This window comes from Callospermophilus lateralis, chromosome 8 (assembly GCF_048772815.1).
Source record: "Callospermophilus lateralis isolate mCalLat2 chromosome 8, mCalLat2.hap1, whole genome shotgun sequence".
Taxonomy (NCBI): Eukaryota; Metazoa; Chordata; class Mammalia; order Rodentia; family Sciuridae; genus Callospermophilus; species Callospermophilus lateralis.
In genome coordinates this window covers 119,134,922-119,155,440 of record NC_135312.1, presented here as the reverse complement: position 1 = coordinate 119,155,440, position 20,519 = coordinate 119,134,922, and positions in this window count along the sequence as shown.

Sequence of the window (20,519 nt, the reverse complement as noted above, 5' to 3'; positions counted from 1 at the left end):
CATACACAAATAATACACATGTATACATTGGGGAAAATATCAAAAGGCACAAGAGCAAACTGCAAGAACTTCTAATAGCCAAGTCTCAAAAAATAAAGTAGCATTGGATTATAACCTAAAGTATACAATAAATGTCAACGAGTCCATACTGAGATAAACGAATGACTGAAGAAATTAATAAATAGGGAGCAGAGACAAATCTCTCATGCACAAGATTTCCAAATAAATCACATGGATGCTCAACCTCAAGGGATGGGGAATATAACTCTCCACTCCTTAAGCATAAGCTGTGCAGCGAATACTTTTCAAAAACTACAGTATGAAAAGCTGAGAAAATCTAATTTTGCAGTGGAGAAAATTGACACACATATTATTTCAGCCAGGTGTTCAAGGTCAATATTGACAGTCATAAATCATGCTGATCATATGTGCCCTTAATAAGATGTGATAAACATGACATTTTAAATTTGTGACCTTTTCCCCAGGATTTCATAACCCTATTCTAATCATGAGAGAATCATTCGGCAAATTCCAACAGAGAGATACTGTGCAATATATCTGGCCACCGCTCCTCAAAACTGCCAAGGTCATCAAAAAAGGAGGAAAATTCAAGAAACTTTCATGGCCAAGAGCCGTCTGAGACATGACAACTACGCCCACTGTGGTATCCAGGATGGCATCCTGGAACAGAAAAAGGACATTAGGCAAAAATTAAAGGATATTAGGCCAAAAAAGGACATTAGGCAATGTGAATAAACTATGGATTTCATTTATTAATTATACTTCAACTCTGGTTCATTAATTAAAACAAATATGTCATATAAATATAAGATGTTAATAATAAACTGTGGGCATATGGAAGCTCTGTACTGTCTTCTCGACTCTTCTATAAATATAAAACTGTAATAAAATTAAAGGCTATTAATGAAATTTAAGAAGTCAGCAGCCATATTTTGCCCTCAGACTTTACTTTGCTGACCGCTGCTCTATCCCATGAAGCAGAGGAAAGAGTCAAGTTTGCTTTTGTCTGGTAGGAATAGTAGAACAGCTATGTCAAATCCCAGGCTTTATTCCGAAACACAATTCATCAGTATCTTCAATATCTCATTGTTGCACAGGACACCTTGGGACCTTGGGGATACTAAATTGATGATGTCATTATGACAAGAGTTGATGAGCAGAAATTAAGAGGTATCCTAGATGCCTTGATATATGTAAGAGAGAAGGGATTACATCATAGGAATGTACTGCACTTCCAGGAAGTTTCCAGGAATCAAAGATGTTGGAATTTCTTCTTCAAAGGGCATGATTGGTAGGTACCTGTTAAAACAGGTAGACTCTGGGGATCTCTAAATGTTGTAGGTAGTATATTGTATTTCTGTGTGTTGCTCTGACACGTTTATAAGGTGACCCGAAGAATTCTTAGCTCTTATAGGATGTAAGGAATTCAGAATAGTCTATCATCTCAGTTAACAGAGCTTATTGTAAGATTACTCAGGAAAGTAAGAAAATCCGGAAAAGGTCAAAATAACTTAAAGTAAGTCAACTTAGGATGCAATGAAAGCTGTCCCATGTGTCTAAGGACTTAATAGTTTTCTCCAGCAGTTGGACATGCTCGTGGTCCAGGTCTTCCCTTTTGCGTATCTTTACATTTTTTTCCCCTAGAACTAATTTCCTTCTTTCTCTTGGTTTCTTTTTCTTCTCCTGTTACTACAGTGATTGAATAGTATTGTGACTCTCTTCCATTTATCTCAGGATCTCTGTTTGCTCATGGCTTCGGCTATGTGCTGGTTTTGCTTAGTCCCTTCTTCTTATGGGGCTCTTGGCCTCTCTGGTGTGCTTCTGAAAGCTCCATACGCAATCTTTCAAAGAGTTTCTGATTGGATTCTAACTCCCATCCAATGTCCTTTTATGGCAGAATTCTAGTGCTAGACAATTCTAGAATTCTAGTGCTGGACTCCCTCATGGGACAACTTAGGGACACCTAGCAAACACCTGAGATTGGTCCAACCAGCCTTGGTTGCAGCTGTGACGTCACATGACAAACACACTGACCTACCTACCAAAGGGTCTTTTGGAAGAGGGTGTGGTCATAGCAGGTGCTTCTCAGAATGGGGTCACTGCAGCCGGTCAGCAGCTTTGCTGCCCTGTCCAGAAAATCTACTTTACCGTTCTAATAACCTCCAACTGCTAACACCTTTTAAAAATCTAAGGGGAAAAATGGTGATTTGGGGTTTGCAATGAGTTTTGACCGAGAAGAAGGTACTTTGAGTGAGTGCTAACCAGCAGTGACCTGTTGTTCCCTTTTCTCTGCTTATCTGTGTGAACTGTGGGCACACTTGGTTTGCTGTGGGAATAAGAGAGGGTTGCAGAGGAAAAGAACATAGAGGGTCCTAGCCCCACAGATAAGTCTGGTGGCAGGAACCTGTGGGAATGCCACAGAATTAGAGCCAGGATGACACTTGGTTAGACTAACAACAACCTACTTCTTGCTGCTTTCTCTCTTTAAAAAAATTAACCTGAACTTGTTTTTTTCCTTATGGAAACCTGCTCATCAAAACCCTTGACACCTATGATTTGGGTTCTGAATCTACAGGTCTCCTCAGCCTCTGTCTGGTGTAAACCACAGAGTTCTGCAAGGTGAGAGTCGGGAAGGGACGTCGTCTGGATTCTCTCTCTCTGGTGGCCTCTCACCGCCAATGGTGATCGATTCTGGGATTCATTCCCTCTTGAATTTCGCAGTGCTCCTTTGGATGCTCCTTTTCCTGATCCAGTCCCTTTTTGATTTACTGATTTTCTTTTCAATAACCAGTTCCACCACCAGTTCCATTATGCACAGAAACTCCTTATCTGTTGTGTTCTTGGTGCCATTTCATATCAATGTTAAGAGAATATTTGGTGGAATCTTTTTTTACAATAACCACTCACATTAGCTCTAATTTCGTTTGCAGTTTGGAAACCAAAGACCTGTGGGATTTAGAGTATAAACTTCTCAGACAAGAGGCCCTAACACAATCATGAGTTCCTGTATTTGGTATTGTGCTTGTAATTCAGAAAGACTGAGGGAAGAATCCTCATGGACTCAGAAACCATGTCTTCAAAAAGCAGTCGTATGTTTTATTTTTCAAATCGAAATAGCATACCAGGATTATTCTAGTTAGAAGCAAAAAAAAAAAAAAAAAAAAAAATCAACCCGTGAACTGTACACCACTTGAACACCCAGCTTCATTTTGCTGTAAGAAACGATATGTTTTATTGGACCAGCTCACAAAAAGCCTGTCAGATTATTCATCACCCCTATGAGCAGGTCATAGAGCAGCAAAGTAATGTCGCTAACAAGAAGCAGTTTTCTGTAGTAGACAGCAATTCTTCCCCTGTTCAGATTTATCTTATTATCGACAGTAAATTTGGCTGGCATTGACCAGAACTGGTGCTTTACCCAGACCTATGCCAGAGCTTACTTATGAAACAGGCTTATTCCATACTTAATGTCAGCTTCTGGTTTCCTCCACTCAAAATCACATCGCTCTTCGGATCCGAATGATTAAGGAGGATATTTAAACACAGACATTCCTGCGCGTTATTATAAAGTGCTTGGGAAGTCCTATTGCCAACACTCAGACAAGGCAGCAGCAACTACTTTAATATGATTAAAGGTAGCAGCATTCGCTACAGCAAATGAGGTCTACCATTGGCCAGCAGACATTTTTTTGTGGCTGGCTAACTTTCTATTTACTTTGTTCAGAAAAACACCAGATCAATTAGTGGAGGAATTTGCTGAGCTCACAGATGACTCTGTAAGGAGTTGGCACTCTGTTTTTTGTTTTTTTTTTTTAGTTGTGTCATTTCTGTCGTCTTTTTAAGATATATTGTATCATAAAGCCTAATGTGACTCTCATTTCTTTGAAGTCACTTAAGGGATAAGCTCTCAGTGAGAACGTGGGGATGTGTGCAAAGGCAGTAACCAATAAAGGTTGCGTGAGTAATTGGGCTCAGCGTATGCAAATAAGCAGAGAGTGAGATGTACCCCGCAGTGAGCCAGTGCTTGTTGGAAGCTGCTGAGATGAGAAGCCTGCCTGGGGTCAGGGGAGGGACTGATGAAGCAGAGAAAAATCTCAGAAAAGATGACACCTGATACAGAGGCCATTTGGATGATGGTGCAGTGACTCATGGAATCCGCCTTAGAACAGGGGATACAGAAATGGGAGCTCTAAAGCTTGGTGTGGTGGCACAGGCCTGTCATCCAGCTATAGGAGCCTGAGGCAGGGGAAATCCCAAGTTCAAGGCCAGCCTGAGCAACTTAGCGTGACCCTGTCTGAAAATAAAATTGAAAAATGGCAGGAGATGTAGCTCAGTGGTAGAGCACTTGCCTAGCATGTCCAAGGCCCTGGGTTCAATCCTTAGAACTGTAAAAAGAAAGAAATGGAATCTCTTTTTTTTTTTTTTTTTTTTTTTTTTTTTTGTAGTTGTACATGGACAGAATGCCTTTATTTTATTTGTTTATTTTTATGTGGTGCTGAGGGTGGAACCCAGTGCCTCCCACATGCTAGGCAAGTGCTCTGACACTGAGCTACAGCCCCAGCCCCAAGAATTGGAATCTCTTAAAAGGAAAAGCCAACTTTCTCAGCTGTCATGGAATATGACTTGGAAAAAGGAACAAGACCAAGAAAAGTGAGTCAGTGCTCTTCTCTCTACCTGGAATCCACTGCTTGTTACCATCCTTTTTCCTCATCAGAACACCACTTCACTGGCCAATCTGATTCCAATTCTTCACTCCTAGTTGAGATGCCACTTCCTATGGTTGCTGCTAATGTTGTCTTTTTCCACAGTATTTTCCCTTCATAGCACTTTTCAAAGTTTATACATCATTGGAGTGTTTATACCATGGATGGCTAGCCCCTAACTAGAGTGGGATTTAATCATTCAGTAAGTAGTTATTGAGCACTTAACTGTGGGTTAAGTATGTGAGGTGTTAGAAGCATTTGGTGAATGAAAGAATGAATGAATAGTTGGGAAAATAGATGAGTTAGTGATTATTTGATTTCCAAGAATACGGGGCTACTCACATCCCCAGAAGAAAAATGAAGAAACCAGTACAATGTTTTTGGAAGATGGGCTAATACCCTGGGGAGAAGGTTCATGGGTCAAATGAAGAAGGGCCTTCTCCAAACAGGGTCAAATGAAGAAACTAAGAAAATATTAGAAACTGTGGAATGGAAGAGTCTGAGTTGGCATGTGGACAGGAGGTCAATATTTAGAGACATCTCAGAGGAAGGTTTTGGCAATTCCACCAGGTGTAAGGAATATACTTATTAGATTTTTTGATTTTTTTTTTTTAAATAATTTCCTTGGTGAAGTAGGTTATATATATATATATATTTAAGTTCTATTATTTTTAAGAAGTATGAGGGGCTTGAGATTTTATCCTGCTTCAAGTTAACACATAGGCCTGCTGCAGTTTCATAGATGTTAGCAGAAGACAAGAGACTCCTGGGTCAGAGATAAAGGGCTTCATTACTCACTGCATAACAATAAGCATGGACATCAGCATATGTGCATGAGTTATCCTTGCTCCCAAGTCCTGTGAGAGTGATGCAGGAAGGCCCTAGTAGACACATGCACATGCAGTGAGTTGAATTATAGGAGAAGAACCAGTAGCTGAGGGAAACTGAATCTTTTCTATTAGACAGTAAGCACAACTGATCTTTGCTACAGAGGATGACATTGTCTTTATCATCCAAAACCGTAAACAAACCTAACCTTTGCTTTGGAGGTAAACAACATTTTCACATTCCAAGACCCTTTGTTGTAGAAACATCTCTGAAAAGATAATCTGAAGTAGAGAGCAATCCATTCCTGTTTTCTAGATAGACAGAAAAGAGAGTTGTCTTCCCCAAATACTTACCTTTTGTTTTATACTGTCTCAACTTCTGGATAATTTTTCCTCATCAGAATACCACTTCATTGGCTAATCTGAGTATTCTGAGTGACAGTAGCTGGGACCAAATTTATTTAATATGTCTCATGCAACGTTTATGAGGCTACGAGGAAGCTACCACAATTAAGGCTATTATTAATTAACAAGATTCCAAGCAGCAAGATGAGAGCAGCCTACAGAACTGGCTTCAACTGTGCCCCCAGTGTTCCAGGCCAATCAGCTAAACAAAGCCCACACCACCACAGTCCCCCTCAGATTTCTGCATTGGCCTTCCATTGGCCAAAGGCATTGCTCCAAAGAGAGCAGGATATATTAGTGATTGTGCAGATTCCTCTTCTGTCCAAGAGGAAGAGAGCTGAAGCAGTTCTATCCTCCATAACAACCATGGCCATGCTTTCCAAGGCTCAGACTCACTGATTCCTTCAGATAAAGTCAAGAAAAAATTCATACTGTCTTTTCTAATTAAATGACTCCTGATAATTTATTGTCAATTGTGTGAGTTAGCTATCTTTCCTTAGAAATTAATTTAAATTGCTATGTGAAACTGGGAACATTTTTGAGGAGGGCTGGACTTAGATTTATTAGTCTAGCACCTGCTGGGCAAGTGCACTACCCCTGAACTATATTCCCAGTCCATTTTATTTTTACTTTATCTTGAGACAGGATCTCTCTAAGTTGTGCAGGCTGTCCTTGAATTTGCAATCCTCCTGCCTCAGCCTCCTGTAGCTGGATTCTAGGCATGCACCACTGCATACAGTTCTTTGTCAATTTTGTAAGTAGTAAAATGATATATGTAGATAGATTCTAGACATATATATACTGAGAATCTATCTTCATATAGGTAAATAGGATTCTGACTAGTAATATCTTATTTAGGATATTTTATTGATAGTCGTAATGAGGTTTACACATAGTTTCTCAAATATATATCTATATAATATATATATTATATCTATATCTATATCTATCTATCTATATATATATATATTAATACCTTCATAATGAATTACACTATTTAAGATTTTGTTTTGTTGAATCCTTTATGCTCCAAATTTACTTTATTAGACAGTAAGATTATGACTTCTGGATTCTTTTTGTTTACATTTTATGACATGCTTTGTTCTTTAATTTATTTAACTTTTGTTAAATGCCCATCATTTAAGTATTCTTTATATATTTAACACAGAATTGGATCTTCCTTGTAATACAGCTTGACATGCTTTTTCAGGAATTAGGTACCTGTTATTATGGTTTAAAAATCAAGTATCCCCCAGAAGCCCATGTGTGAGGCCATGCAAGAATTTCCAATGGTGAAATGATGAGATTGTGAGCGGTGTGACCTAATCAGTGGATCGCCCCTCTGATACAGATTAACTGGGTGGTAACCGTAGACAGGTAGGGTGTGGCTTGGAGGTATGTCACTGGGCAAGACTTTGGGGTTTCTATTTTGTTCCTGGGGAGCAGAGCTTTTTTCTTTCTCTCTGCTCCCCTCTGCCATGCACCCTGCCGTGAGGTTCTGTTTCACTGGGGCCTAGTTGGCCGGTATGGACCGAGACCTCTGAAGCCATGACCCAAAATAAACTTTTTATCCTCTAAATCGTTCTTGTCAAGTATTTTGGTCTTAGTAATGAAAAGCTGGATAAAAATAATTGGTATTTCTATTACTTGGATACTTTGGTTTTGTGTGTGTGGTTCTGATAATAATTCAGAAAATTTGGATATTTGTGTTCATGGTTACTTTTAAAAACAAGACATTCTAAAAGGGTCTTCATCTTATATTTCTTTAGGTAGAAGGATCTGACAGTTCAAGAAACAAGGTGACTACATTTTAAAACCAATATAAATTATCTCATTGCATTTATGGTATTATTTAGAATCATTAGTTTCTTCATGGTCTGCTACATATTTTTTAAAATATTCCATAGGGATTTGGAAAGAATGTATAGTTTTGTAAAAGGACAGTTTGCTAATTGTGAGTGCTTTAAATCCTCTATGCAGTTCTTTTCCTTGCCTCTGACCTACACATCTTTTTTTCACTTAAGGTAGCTAACACCAACAGTTGCATGTACACATTTCCAAAAAAGTTTACTTATGTATTTAATATCATATATGTGAATATTCTTTTAAACATATAAAATTATATAGCTTTATAACCTATATTATTTTTAATTTAATTTGGTGATATAGCCAAAGCCATATATGTAGATGGACTTTACTCTGAACGATTCTTTATTTTTTCCAGAATTATTAAAATAGTCTTTCCTGTCATGTAGTTTTATTTGGGTTATATTTTTTTCTTAACATCTTATTTTCTTACATAACTATCAGAGAATGTGGATGAATGCAATATTTGGAGTTTATTGAGACTTCCTTTATGGCTTGGTACATAATAAAATTGTTCAATGGTTCATGGGGATTTGGAAAAATGTCTAGTTGTTGGACCTTGGCTAACTTGCTAGTTGTTTGTGATTCAACTTCTCTATAACGTTGTAGACTTTTGATAACTTGACTTGCCAGGTTTTGAGAAGTCTGAGTCTCCCATTAAAATTGTGGTTTCGACAATTCTTGCATTTCTAACTTTTTGGTTTTAATATATATTCATCATGGTTGTTGGAATAAAATGGTTTCTGCCTATTGTGTCTTCTTTGTGTGTTGTATTTTAAAATCAATATAAAATAGCTCATTGCGCTATCTAATGATGTCTGCATTCAAATTTATAACAAGTTTTATGTGATATTTGCTTACATTGGGCTGATATTTCTTTGCTTATTTTTTACATTCAATTTGCTTTAAGTATATTTAATGGAAATAGCACATAACTGTGTCTAGTTTCTATAAGAAGTCTGTAGAGTGTTTAGTGGGATTATTTGGAGACTCCTAGACCCAGATCTAAATCTTACCCTTAGCACTTACTAGCCTTGTATTCACATGAAAATTATTACTTCTACAAGACTAGCTTTCCTTGTGTGTAAAATGGGATAACAGATTCAATTTATTTAAACTCCAGCTTATACTAAAAAATGAGGTTACATACCAAGGAAAACTTCTGTGGTATCTTATAGGAAGCACTAAAAACCAAATCAGGAAGAAAGGCAGGTGACCTCTGTCCTTCATTTACTCTCCCTAACCCAGATTCCTTGTTTCTTACTTGGAATCACTTGTCTTCAGAAGGACCTGCCTTATATTCTTTTTCCCAGATTCTAAAATCTCAGGAAAGGACTTTGACTTCCATGAGGCTAATTTGACTCACGTCATTTGAATCATGGATGAAACTTTTCTTAAGAGGAGGGTGAGGAGATGCTGGGAGGGGAGAAGTCCACCTTGCCGAACGCAGAGAGGAGATATATGGAGCACCTCCACAGCGTAGGTCTTCAATAAATAATGCCACACTTCCCCGCCATAGATCTCTGCTCCTCAAAACCATCATTTCATTGAAATAAGGAGTCCACTTCCGTTAGAGGACAGGTTTCCCTCTCCTAGCCAGGAAGTGGGAAATACCAATGGCTGGCTATCATTTATCTAAAAGATGATTCCTTCAAGAAACAAACCACTCAGCTTCACCGGCCTTTAAAAACCAGAATCTGGTACCAGACATGGTAGTGCATGCCTGTAATCCTAGCTGCTCAGGAGGCTGAGGCAGGAGGATGATGAGTTCAAAGCCAACCTCAGCAATGGTGAGGCACTAAGCAGTTCAGTGAGACCCTGTCTCTAAATAAAATACAAAATAGGGCTGGGGATGTGGCTCCATGGTCAAGTGCCCCTGAGTTTAATCCTCGGTACCAAAAACAAACAAAAAACCCAGAATATGTCAAACTAGTCTAAGCATCCAGGAAGACAAAATTCCACTCTCTCTTCCTTGGAACAATTTATAAGAACAAAGATTGTCAGAGGTATTCATCAAAATCCCTCATTATTCTTAGCCTATCTTCCAATATGCATAGGACACACCTGATTGTAGAGGCAAGGAGCCATGGAATGGAGGTCCCCTAGGGTACCCCCAAACAGAATGCTTGTGAAGGTCCTTCTTAGCCTTGCCTACGCCTATGATACAAGTCTTATTTGACTTCCAGAAGAATGACATCTGACCCCTACTGAATAGCATGTGTATCTGCCCGACAGAAGTCAGTTCTCCTCATCCCACTATCTTTTGCACAGAGCTGTCAACCTGGGCTCCGCGATGCAAAAACAGTTCATCAGAGTTTGGGGCTCTATACACGATTGGACACTTCCACCAAAACCACAGGCAGGAAAACAGAGGACGCTGAGGCCAACTGCAGTGAGGGATGAGAGAACCTGAGCCTAAAATCCAAACCTCGTTCTCACCTCGAAGGCAAGACAGAGGCCTGGGCTCCAGGCAGGGGCTTGTGCTTCATATTAGCTGGTGGCACAGATGAGACCCCGCTGTGGGAGCCTCACAGCAGGATTTCTGGATGGTGACTAGAAATTCCAAGATGGGGCCAGCTGAGTGACCTATAGGTACCAGAATGGCTGGCCAGCCAGCAGGAAGGGGCTCCACCCAGGAAGGGGCTCCACAGCAGAGAGCTGGAGGGCTGGGTGGGTGACACCCCTCAGGCTAACGTCCCCTTCTCTCCCTCTTCTCCAACAGAGGCCCTGTGAGCTCTCCTTCTAAACAGGCTCTGAACCAGTTTGCTCTGGATCCCTCAGCCTGCTCTAAGCTACCACCTGCCTCCGCCTGCAGAACAGGAGGACATGAGGCCGCTCTAGCCAGTCTCTGGCTCCACTGTGGCCTCAATCTTTTCCACACAAGATGGAGTGGTCAGCTCATGTCTGCCTAAATCTAATAGTCTCCCACTGCGCCCAAAGTCACACCCTCAGGGGTTCCAATGGCCTGCAAGGTCCATCTCCATCAGGCGGCTGCCTTTGCTCCTGGCCACACCTGTGCCACATTCTTTGTGTTTATTTTTTTGTTGTTCTTTTCAGTTATACCTGACAGTGGAATGTATTTTGACATATCATACACACATGGAGTATGGCTTCCCATTCTTGTGGTTGTATATAGAGTTATGGGTCGTGTATTCACAAAAGAACATGGGAAAGTTATGTCTGATTCATTCCACTGTCTTTCCTATTCCCACTCCCCCCTCCTTTCCATTCATTCCCCTTTGTCTAATCCACTGAACTTCTATTCTCACCCCCTTCCCTGCTCCACTTCCCACTTACTGTGAGTTAGCATCCACATATCAGAGAGAACATTCGGCCTTTGGTTTTTTGGGACTGGCTTATTTCACTTAGCATATAGTCTCCAATTCCGTCCATTTACTGGCAGATGCCATACTTTCCTTCTTCTTTATTGCTGAGTAATATTCCATTCTGTATATATACCACATTTTCTTTATCCATTCATGTGTTGAAGGGCATCTACGTTGACTCCAGAGTTCAGCCATTGTGAATTGAGCTGCTATAAACAGTGGCATGGCCACAGTGGCACATTCTTGCTGCGTTTTATCCACAGTGGCCACTGGGCAGCTCCCAGAACCATGTGTTCTTCCCTTCTCAGGTATCCTCACTTCTCCTTTCCTCTGCCTGCAACACTGTTCCCTTCTTCCTATGGCAGCCTCACCTTCCCCTTGGCAGCCTCCTTAGCAAGCCCTTCCTCTCCTCCTCTTCCTCCTCCTGCTCCTCCTCCTCCTCTTCCTCCCTCTTCCCCTCCTCCTGCTCCTCCTCCTCCTCCCTCTTCCCCTCCAGCATCCTCCTCATTCTGTTATTGCTCCTCCTCTTCCTCCTCCCTCTTTCCCTCCCCCCTCCTCCTTCCCCCACTTCTCCTTCTCCTCCTCCTGCTCCTCCTCCTCCTCCTCCTCCCTCCTCCTCCTCCTCCTGCTCCTCCTCCTCCCTCCTCCTCCTGCTCCTGCTCCTTCTCCTCCTCCTCCTCCTCCTCCTCCTCTTCCCCCTCCTCCTCCTCCCTCCTCCTCCCCCCCCTCCTCCTCCCTGCTCTTTTCTTGCAGTGTTCAAGGGAATCCAGGCCACACATGTGCTAGTCAAGTGCCCTCCCACTGAGCTACACTCCTAACACCCCTGACCTTTCTAAAGAAGCTCCTCACGCCTTGGTGACCTTATTGGAGGTTCTGTTTGTTTGTTTGTTTTGTATAATTTATCTCTCACCACATTTTTTTCCTTTGTTTTTGCCATTAAACTTTATGAGGACGGGGACGTCCTCGGCTTCTTCACCACTCTTGTGCCTCACCACTGTGTGGCACATAGTAGGTACTCAATGCGAGGTAATTGCAGAATGAACTCAGATGATCTGGGCCAGCATGATTGAGGGTCAGAGGGATGAACTGGGCTCAGCCCAAAAGATATTTTGAAGTCCTACCTCTCAGGGCCTCGGAATGTGACTGTATTTGGTATTTGCAGATGTGGGTGATTAAGATGAGCCCTAATCCAGTAAAAGTGGTGTCCTCATGAAAAGGGAAAATTTAGACACAGACATACAGAGGATCATGTGAAGAGGATGGGGAGAACCCCATGTGGGGATTGGAGTGATGTTGTCACAAGCCAACGTCCTGGGGCTACCGCACCTGGAAAAGGCAAAGAAGAAGCCTTTCCCTTCAGGTTTCAGAGGGGACAAGGGTCTTCTGACTCCTCGATTTTGGATTTTTAACCTGCAGACTGTGAGACAATGAATTTCTTCTAAGTCACCCAGTCTTTGTACTTAGTCATAGTAGCTGTGAGAAACCATAACAGGGGTGGGGGTCACTCAGTGGCCTTTGGGTCCAAAGACTCGCTCCAAGTATTTTGGATGGTATAAGGCAGCAGAGCTAATTGCAGACGCCACCAGCTAGAGGCCTGGGCTGGGGACTGCATGGAGTCAAGACAGGTTCAGGGAATGCATGAGTAGAACTGCAAGTAATAGACACCAATGAATCCAGTGAGCTGTGCCCAAAAAGCACAGGGTTGGCCGCTGAGAATTATGAATTCCGCTTCATGCAGATTGGTGCCTTTGGGGAAAAAAGAAATCATTTCTAACTCTGCACAGAATTGGTTGTTGAGTGTACGAGGAGTCAGAATTGAGAAGGAAAACACTCAAAACTGAATGAGTTATCAATCACAGACCACCTCTGTTCCAGAAGTAGGCACCAAAAAGGGAAAGTCAGGGTGGGGCGCTGTTCTGAGCAGCATTTAGAATGTCAGAAGTAATTGTGGAATTAGAATTTTAAAGGTTATTAGGCAGGGTAAATTAATAAATTACAGGAGGAAAAGTGAGGAGGAAAATGACCGGCTTCTATCCTCTGACCTTTAATTAGCCATGAAGAGAAAATGTCTGAAACATTCCCATGTCACTCCCACCAACCTGGAACTTTTCAAAGCTCCTTGTGAACAGGGCTGTTTGTGTGAAGAGGGACAGAGTGACAGTTTAGCGATTTGATTGGACCCATCAAAACGTATGTGATGTGAATCCAAGATAAGGAAATATCCCCCTGCATAGGTCATGCTAATGAGGACTGGAGGGAATTACAGACACATGTTTCTATGCAAGAGGCTGAGACTCCATCCCCAACTGGAAGACATTAGAAGCAGGACCATTAAACTCAGAGATTTTGCTTACCTTTCAAAGAATGCAATCCAATCAACTTCTTCCTGCTCTTTCATTACTGCCTCCAAGTATAATACAAAGGGTTTTATTTTGGTTTTTGTTCTTGAATTCAATGCTTTCCATGGGCTGGAAGTGAATGATGGAGGCCTTATTCAAGGTACAAGCAAAATAATCTTATTTCTAATTATTTTCAGTTAGCTGAAACTAAGGAATTTTTAGTTTGGTTCCTACAAATCCCACCCTGATTCTGAATCTGTTTCTTTTAGGTTTTTATAAAATGCCATACCAGCCAGGTGCAGTGGCACTCGCCTATAATCCTAGTGGCTCCCTAGGCCGAGGCAGGAGGATTGAGAGTTCAAGTTCAGTCTCAGGAACTTAGTGAGGCCCTAAGAACTTAGGGAGACCCTATCTTAAAATAAAATATAAAAAAGGGCTTCCCCAGCTCAGTGGTTAAGCACCCCTGGGTTCAAACCCCAGTATCAAAAAAAAAAAAAAAAAAAAAAGCCATACTGCTCCCTCCCAAAAAGCAGGGATGGGGGGACTAAAAGTGATTTAAACATGATCACATTGACTTTGACCACTCTGCAGCTCTGCACCTTGACTTCATGGCTTCAATAGTAGAAAAAATATGAAACACTTCGGCAACTGGGAAGGTAGAGACGATTAAAATGGGGGTCAGAGCAATGGCTTCTCCCAGTCTACCTTGTGCAAAAATTCAATGATTAATATAAGGGAGCCAATTCAAAAGCAGAGGGAGGCTGAATGAGTCATGTGTCCATATTCCAGTACATGGTCAATCAATTGAAAAAACAACACGGCAATTCAAAGAGTGAATTTTTAAAGTCTTCAACTAGGCACTTTCCTAACCCTCCGTCAACTCTCCTTTGTACGTTGGTCTCGTATGTTAAGTTCAACATGGCCATATTGAGGTGCCAATTTCATCTCCACAAGGTGTAGGTGTAGGTGTAGGTGTAGGTGTGGGTGTAGTTCCCCAGGTCCTGTATTGTGATGATCCAGTATCTCTGTTATTCAGTGTTGGAATCCTGGGACTGAATTTTCTCCTGGGCCATTTATCACCAGGTTGTTTGAGAAAGTCACTGCCAGCCACAGAGGGAGAAGACGGATTGTCCACTAATTTATACTCAGAACACCCTGCAGCATCCTCCTCATTCTGTTATTGCCAATTTTCTCTCTTCTGCACTAAAACTGGGTTGGTACCAAGCTGTTCTTCCAAGGGAGAAACTCTTCCATCCCAAAAAGAAAGGAATTAACCAAAGGATGGGGGCTGATGGTGGTACTGTCAGGTGGTAAGGGACGGTCCTGCTGGGTGCACTTGATGGTGAGCTGGCTAATCCCGGGGGAACTGTGACATCAAGGACAAGAATTGCATTTATTTTGTATTCAAAAAAGGAATCATTCAAAAGACATTTCTTGGACAGGAAATGATATGTGCCCCCACCCTCAGCAGACCCCATTGTGATCAACCTGGGACCCCCACCACACAGTAGCTCTGACTTCTAGGTCTGCCCGAATACTCAGCTAGGAAGTTACCCCCCTTGAGGAACTGTTTGGATAAACAACCTTCTTGTGTTCCAGTTGGCAGGTACCACCCATTTCTTTTGAAAGTCAATAATTTTGCCTCTTCCTCCTTCTTCTCAGGCCATGTCTTCCTGGTGTTTTTCAGCTTTGGGGGACATTTAAAAATAAACTCAGCTCCGAGCTATCGCAGTAACATGGATACCATCTTCTTCATCCTGGCACACAAAGTTCGCACAATGGGCTGTTTTGACATTTCTGGGCTGAAACCCTTCTCTTACCCAGATCTGATGTGCACAGAGTTCTCCAGCATGTCTGTGCTCCTACCCACCAATTAGCATGGCGGCATGCCCACTTAAACAAGGTGTGGAGCCAATTTCAACAAGGCAATGTGCCAGTCCAGTCCCGGCTCAGACAGGGGCTGAAGCAAGTGACAAGGCCTGTCCATGAAGAGCCTTCCTGGTGGACAGCGAGGCCAAAGTAGAACCTCATGTTTCACTCCAGGGAACGGTCGCCATGGAAATCTCTCATCACCACATATTGTTTTCACGGTATTGTTTTTCTTTCAGGAAAGAAATTAGTATTAAAGAATTCTGTGGCTGCAGGATTCTTCTATTAACATGAAAATTTCTCTTTGGTAAGCAGAAGAAACCAATGTGGGCATCGAGAAGCACAGAGGGCACAAGAAGAAGTGTAGCATCTTTTTCCTGCCCAGAGATACAACCTGCCTTGGGACGGAGGTTGGCAGGATCAGAGACACACAGCACAGCCCTCTCTGTGTGCTGGTGTCAGGCCCGAGCGCATGTGGGTCTGATGGATGTGGAGAAGGGAGAAACAGAACTGAAAACACCCGGGAGCTGCCTGTCCGACAAAGTCCCTGCTCTGGGTCAAAGATATGGCCTCAAATGAGAGAAGAAGCAAAAAATGTCCAAGGGATCAGTAGAATGCAGGAATGGAATAGGAGTGATAACTTTCCGTTAGTTGAAGAGCTTAGTGAATGAAAAGGAGCTGGGAAACTTCACCTTGAACCAGAAAAAAGAAACAAAAATGCCTTACCTTTTAAGAACTGTCCTCAAGGGGAGAGGAACTCTGTTAATACACAAGTTCAGGTGAGCACTGCAGAGTCCCGGGGTACAGACAAACTGGGGTGATGACATCAGGAATAGTGACTTTTCCTCCACTGGTTGTTTGTTCTTCCGCCGTTTTAGTTAACCATGCTTCCCTGCTTGTTCCCCTGAAATAAAGGCATGATTCCTTTTTTTTTTTTTGAATACAAAATAAATGCAATGATAAAAGCTTCATTTTGAAAAAACTAAGATGGCAAGGTATAAAAATGAAGCAAACTTTAGCCAAACGCATTTGCAAGACTTGAACAAAGTTCAATAGGCATTTTTGGCCAGCAAAGGCGTTGAAATAAAGGGAAAACAACTGGCAGGGAAGAGGCGTGCTGGGGAAACGCAAGAGGACTCCCCTGCTCTGCTATTTTCCCCATCTTAGACCAGAGAGAATGAAGGCCTCCTTCACAGAAATGAATGCAAACTGAAGACTGGCCGCAGCTGATCCGGCCAAGGATCCTCCTTAGTTCACCTAGTGAGCATCAGACAAAGCAAACCTTGTGCACTGGGAGTTGTCAGAGCCGAGGCTGTGGGTGCATTGCTTGGGAGCCCTAGGTCAGTGGTATGCCGGAGCCCATGGGGACAGGCTGATGACAGCCGATTGTTACACGCTCAGTAATTTTGCCTGCGATTGTTAAACAAAACCATTATTAGAAATTAAATTGTATAAACCATCAATTAAATAAATTACATTAAAAAGCAAAGTCATAAATGTTCGAAACTCATCACTTCCTAATTATTTTTCCATGCTCTATGTTCTTTAGGTTATTTCCTTCTATTGTATCTGTATAGAAAATCTTGCATAAAAATGCAAATGTCCACCTATTCCCAGCTCCGTGCTTAATGATAGCTCAAAATTGACCATGGTAGGAAAGTTCATAGCATGAAAACCAGCCAGATCTAAATGAGGGTTTGCATTATTTTTTTCCCCCCAGGGAGCTGCCTGAATCTACCCAAGCCCAGCTTCTGTGTTCTGAAACAAACTTTCCCACATCTTTCACATTATTCTACTGTGTTTTTCCAAAACTAGGTTCTGCCTGGGATTTCCAGACCCCTGCCCCCAAACAATGTGGAGAGGGCTCTTCCCATCCCTTCAGAGGTATCAGGCCCAAGCATGATAATGAAGTGGGGCACGGGGGACAGTGACATCCACGCTGCCCCAAGAACTTCTCCACTCTGAGCCTGGCAGGTTGTCCCTGAACCACACACACCACGTGCCTGTCTTCCCCAGCGGGGTCCTCGGGCCTCCTATTCATGTGTTACTGCCACCACCTCAAGTCCTTCTTCCCCTCCAAGTTCCTGAGACTTCAGGCAACAAGAAGGCAAAGGGTGACAGTGACACCCATGGGAACAGAAAAGAAAAAACAACAGCAACAACAACGAAAAACAAGGTAGATTTGAGCCAGAAGGAAGCCAGGATTATGACTCATACCTAATTAGTTACAGATGATGAAAGAGAAAATGGCATCAAAGAAAGAAAAAGAAGGTAGCATGAGGTAAATCATTAAAACCCTTTTGCCTCAAAAAAAAAGAGGGAAAAGATTTTATTGACCATTCTCAAATAATTATTCTTCTATAGAAATATAAGACCATCTTACTTACAACCTCACACAGACCCACAATCTGCAAATCCACTGTAACTAAAATTGCATAAAATCTATGAATATTCAGATAATTTATTTTACTAAATTCAATCTTTGTATTAAAAAAAAAAGATGGTGTCAAAGAGAATTCCGATTAGTTTCTTTGACCGCACTGGATTCCATACGAAGAGCTGTTGGACTTCCAAAGAGTCAGTTCTCCCGGGGACTGATACCTGAGGAGAATTCGGTGTTTCAACTTGCAACCCTGTCAACAAGAGGTGACAATGATCACAGCTGAGAGGTGACTCTCTTGACTTGAAATGCTTCTCAGCATCGAAATAACAGAATGTTAGTGGACTGGGGGTGTAGCTCAGGCATAGAGCATGTGCTTAGCATGTGGGAGGCCTGGATTCAATCCCTGGTGCCCCCCTCACACACAGAGAACACTGGAGGGAGTGTTTGAAAGTCCACTGGATTTGTGGTGTCTTACTTCTTATCTTACTTAACCCTCTCCAGCACTGGATGATGCTGGTCAAGCCTTCACCTTACAGTGTTCTCCCTGGCTCCTGTATCAGTGAGCGAGAAAGTGGTGGTAGAGGGTGGATTTCTTTATTTTGAAGGAATGGGCTCACAGGATTGTGGGGACTGAAATCAGCAGGCTGGGTCAGCAGGCTGGAAAGGTAGGTTTCTGTTAGGTGGAGTTCAGGGACACCAAGATGGCAGAGATAGGGTTTTAGAAAGAAGCTGCTTGAACCAATCTATATACCCTTCAACAGATGAATGGATACAGAAAATGTAATACACACACACACACACACACACACACACAGACACACACACAATGGAATATTTCTCAGCCTTAAAGAAGAATGAAATTATGGCATTTGTAGGTAAATGAATGGAGCTGGAGACTATCATGCCTAGAGAAATAAGCCAAACCACCATGTCGGCGGGCGGGCGTGGACTTTGGATTGGGTGGAGGGGAGTGGGGGCAAGGAAGGGAGTGTGGGGGTTGGAAGGGCTGAGGAATGAGACAGACATTATTGCCCTGTGTACATGTTTGATTATACTGCTGGTGTGACCCTGCACCATGTACAGTCCGAGGAATGAGAAGTTGTGCTCTATTTGTATACAATGTGCCAAAATGCATTCTGTTAGGTATAACTAATTAGGAAGGAAGGAAGTGGGGGAAAGGCGGGGGGCGGGGGGGGGGGGGAGGAAGGAAGGAAGTGAAGGACAAGACAAGGAGAGGAGTCCTGTCCCTGTTGATAATAAATCCCATTACCATGACAACTCCCACCACTGAAGACTCATCACCATGATAACTCCTGCCACAGGTTTGGTATCTTAAAACAACCAGCCGGGGTAAAGTGGGCAGTATTCCAGTTAGGTTTCCTAAAGTAACCCAGAGGTGGAAAGTGGACAATATTTTCATCAGGTATCATAAGGTAACCATTGGGAGCAAATTAGGTAGAGTCTTCAATCAGGTCCGTACAGGGAAGAGACCCCCTCACGGCTCAGCATATAAGATGCTAATTTGCAGAGATCCGGCCCCTTAAGCATCCCGCCCCCACGCCGCCTTACTCTGCTCTTTCACCTTCACCTTCCTTTAATAAATCTGAACTTCGCCTGTTATTCGTGTGTGTGTTGCTCAGTTCTTGGTTCAGGACCCCAAGGACCTGGACCCCCCTGGACACTGTGATGGCAACAATCTCTGTGTTGCAGTCTTGAGGAAGAGTTCCTTCAGGAGACCCCAGTCTTTGCTCCGAAGGCCTTGAACTTATCAAAGGAGGCCCATCTACGCTGTCAAGGGTAATCTTCTTTACTTATAAACTCAATTAGTTGCAAATGTTACATCTACAAAATACCTTTTGTAGCAACATCTAGACTAGTTATTTGCGGCACCATAACGAGCCAAGTTGACACAAAGGTAACCCTCACTTCTCAGCTTCTCAGTGGGGCCTCTCTCCTGCTTGTTTGGGTCCTTCCCCATAAGTCTCTTTCCAGCCTCTCTTTCCAGTAGCCCATCTCTAAAAAGCGTAGATTCTCCAGCATGCATCTGAGTTTGGGGGTACAGAGTTTTACAGAGTTAAAATAAATTTTACAAGATGTCTGAGTAGAGATTAAACTGTAAAATGTACCCAATACATTGAAGTAAATTGTGAAACTTAAGACAGGATTTTATTTGTTCTGGGGAAACATAACAATAGGAAAATTTTTACCAGAATACAAAATTAAAATAAGGAGAAATCAAAGCCTTTGAACATTATATATATATATTTCCTCTGAAGATATATATATATATATATATATATATATATATATATATATATATATATATAATATACACATATAAATATATATACTTATAAGTATATATCCATATTTATTCTCTGAGGTTTCATCCTTAATTTATTTCTTCATAGCTCCCATTCATTATCAGCCTTCAATGATGACAACATACCAATATCTTTAAAATGATGCCCCAGAGAGCAAAGGTTCCATGTTCAAATAAATTCCAGAAGTGCCAGTTTACATCTCTGGTTCTTGGAGATTCACAGCATGCATTGCCAAACCAGAGGCTCTGTGAAGTCCTGCAGTAGCACTCTGGAAAACATCTTTTGGCAAACACTGCCCTAAATCTACATTCTGAGCCGGTGCCTCTCTGGAGTTTCAGAATGGGGTTTCCCATTGCTGTCTATTGCAACCAGACCTCCCTCGGCAACTCAAGCTTAGTATGATCAAAACCAATGTCATGTTGCCTGACCCAGAGCTGCTTCTCCTCTTCATTCCCT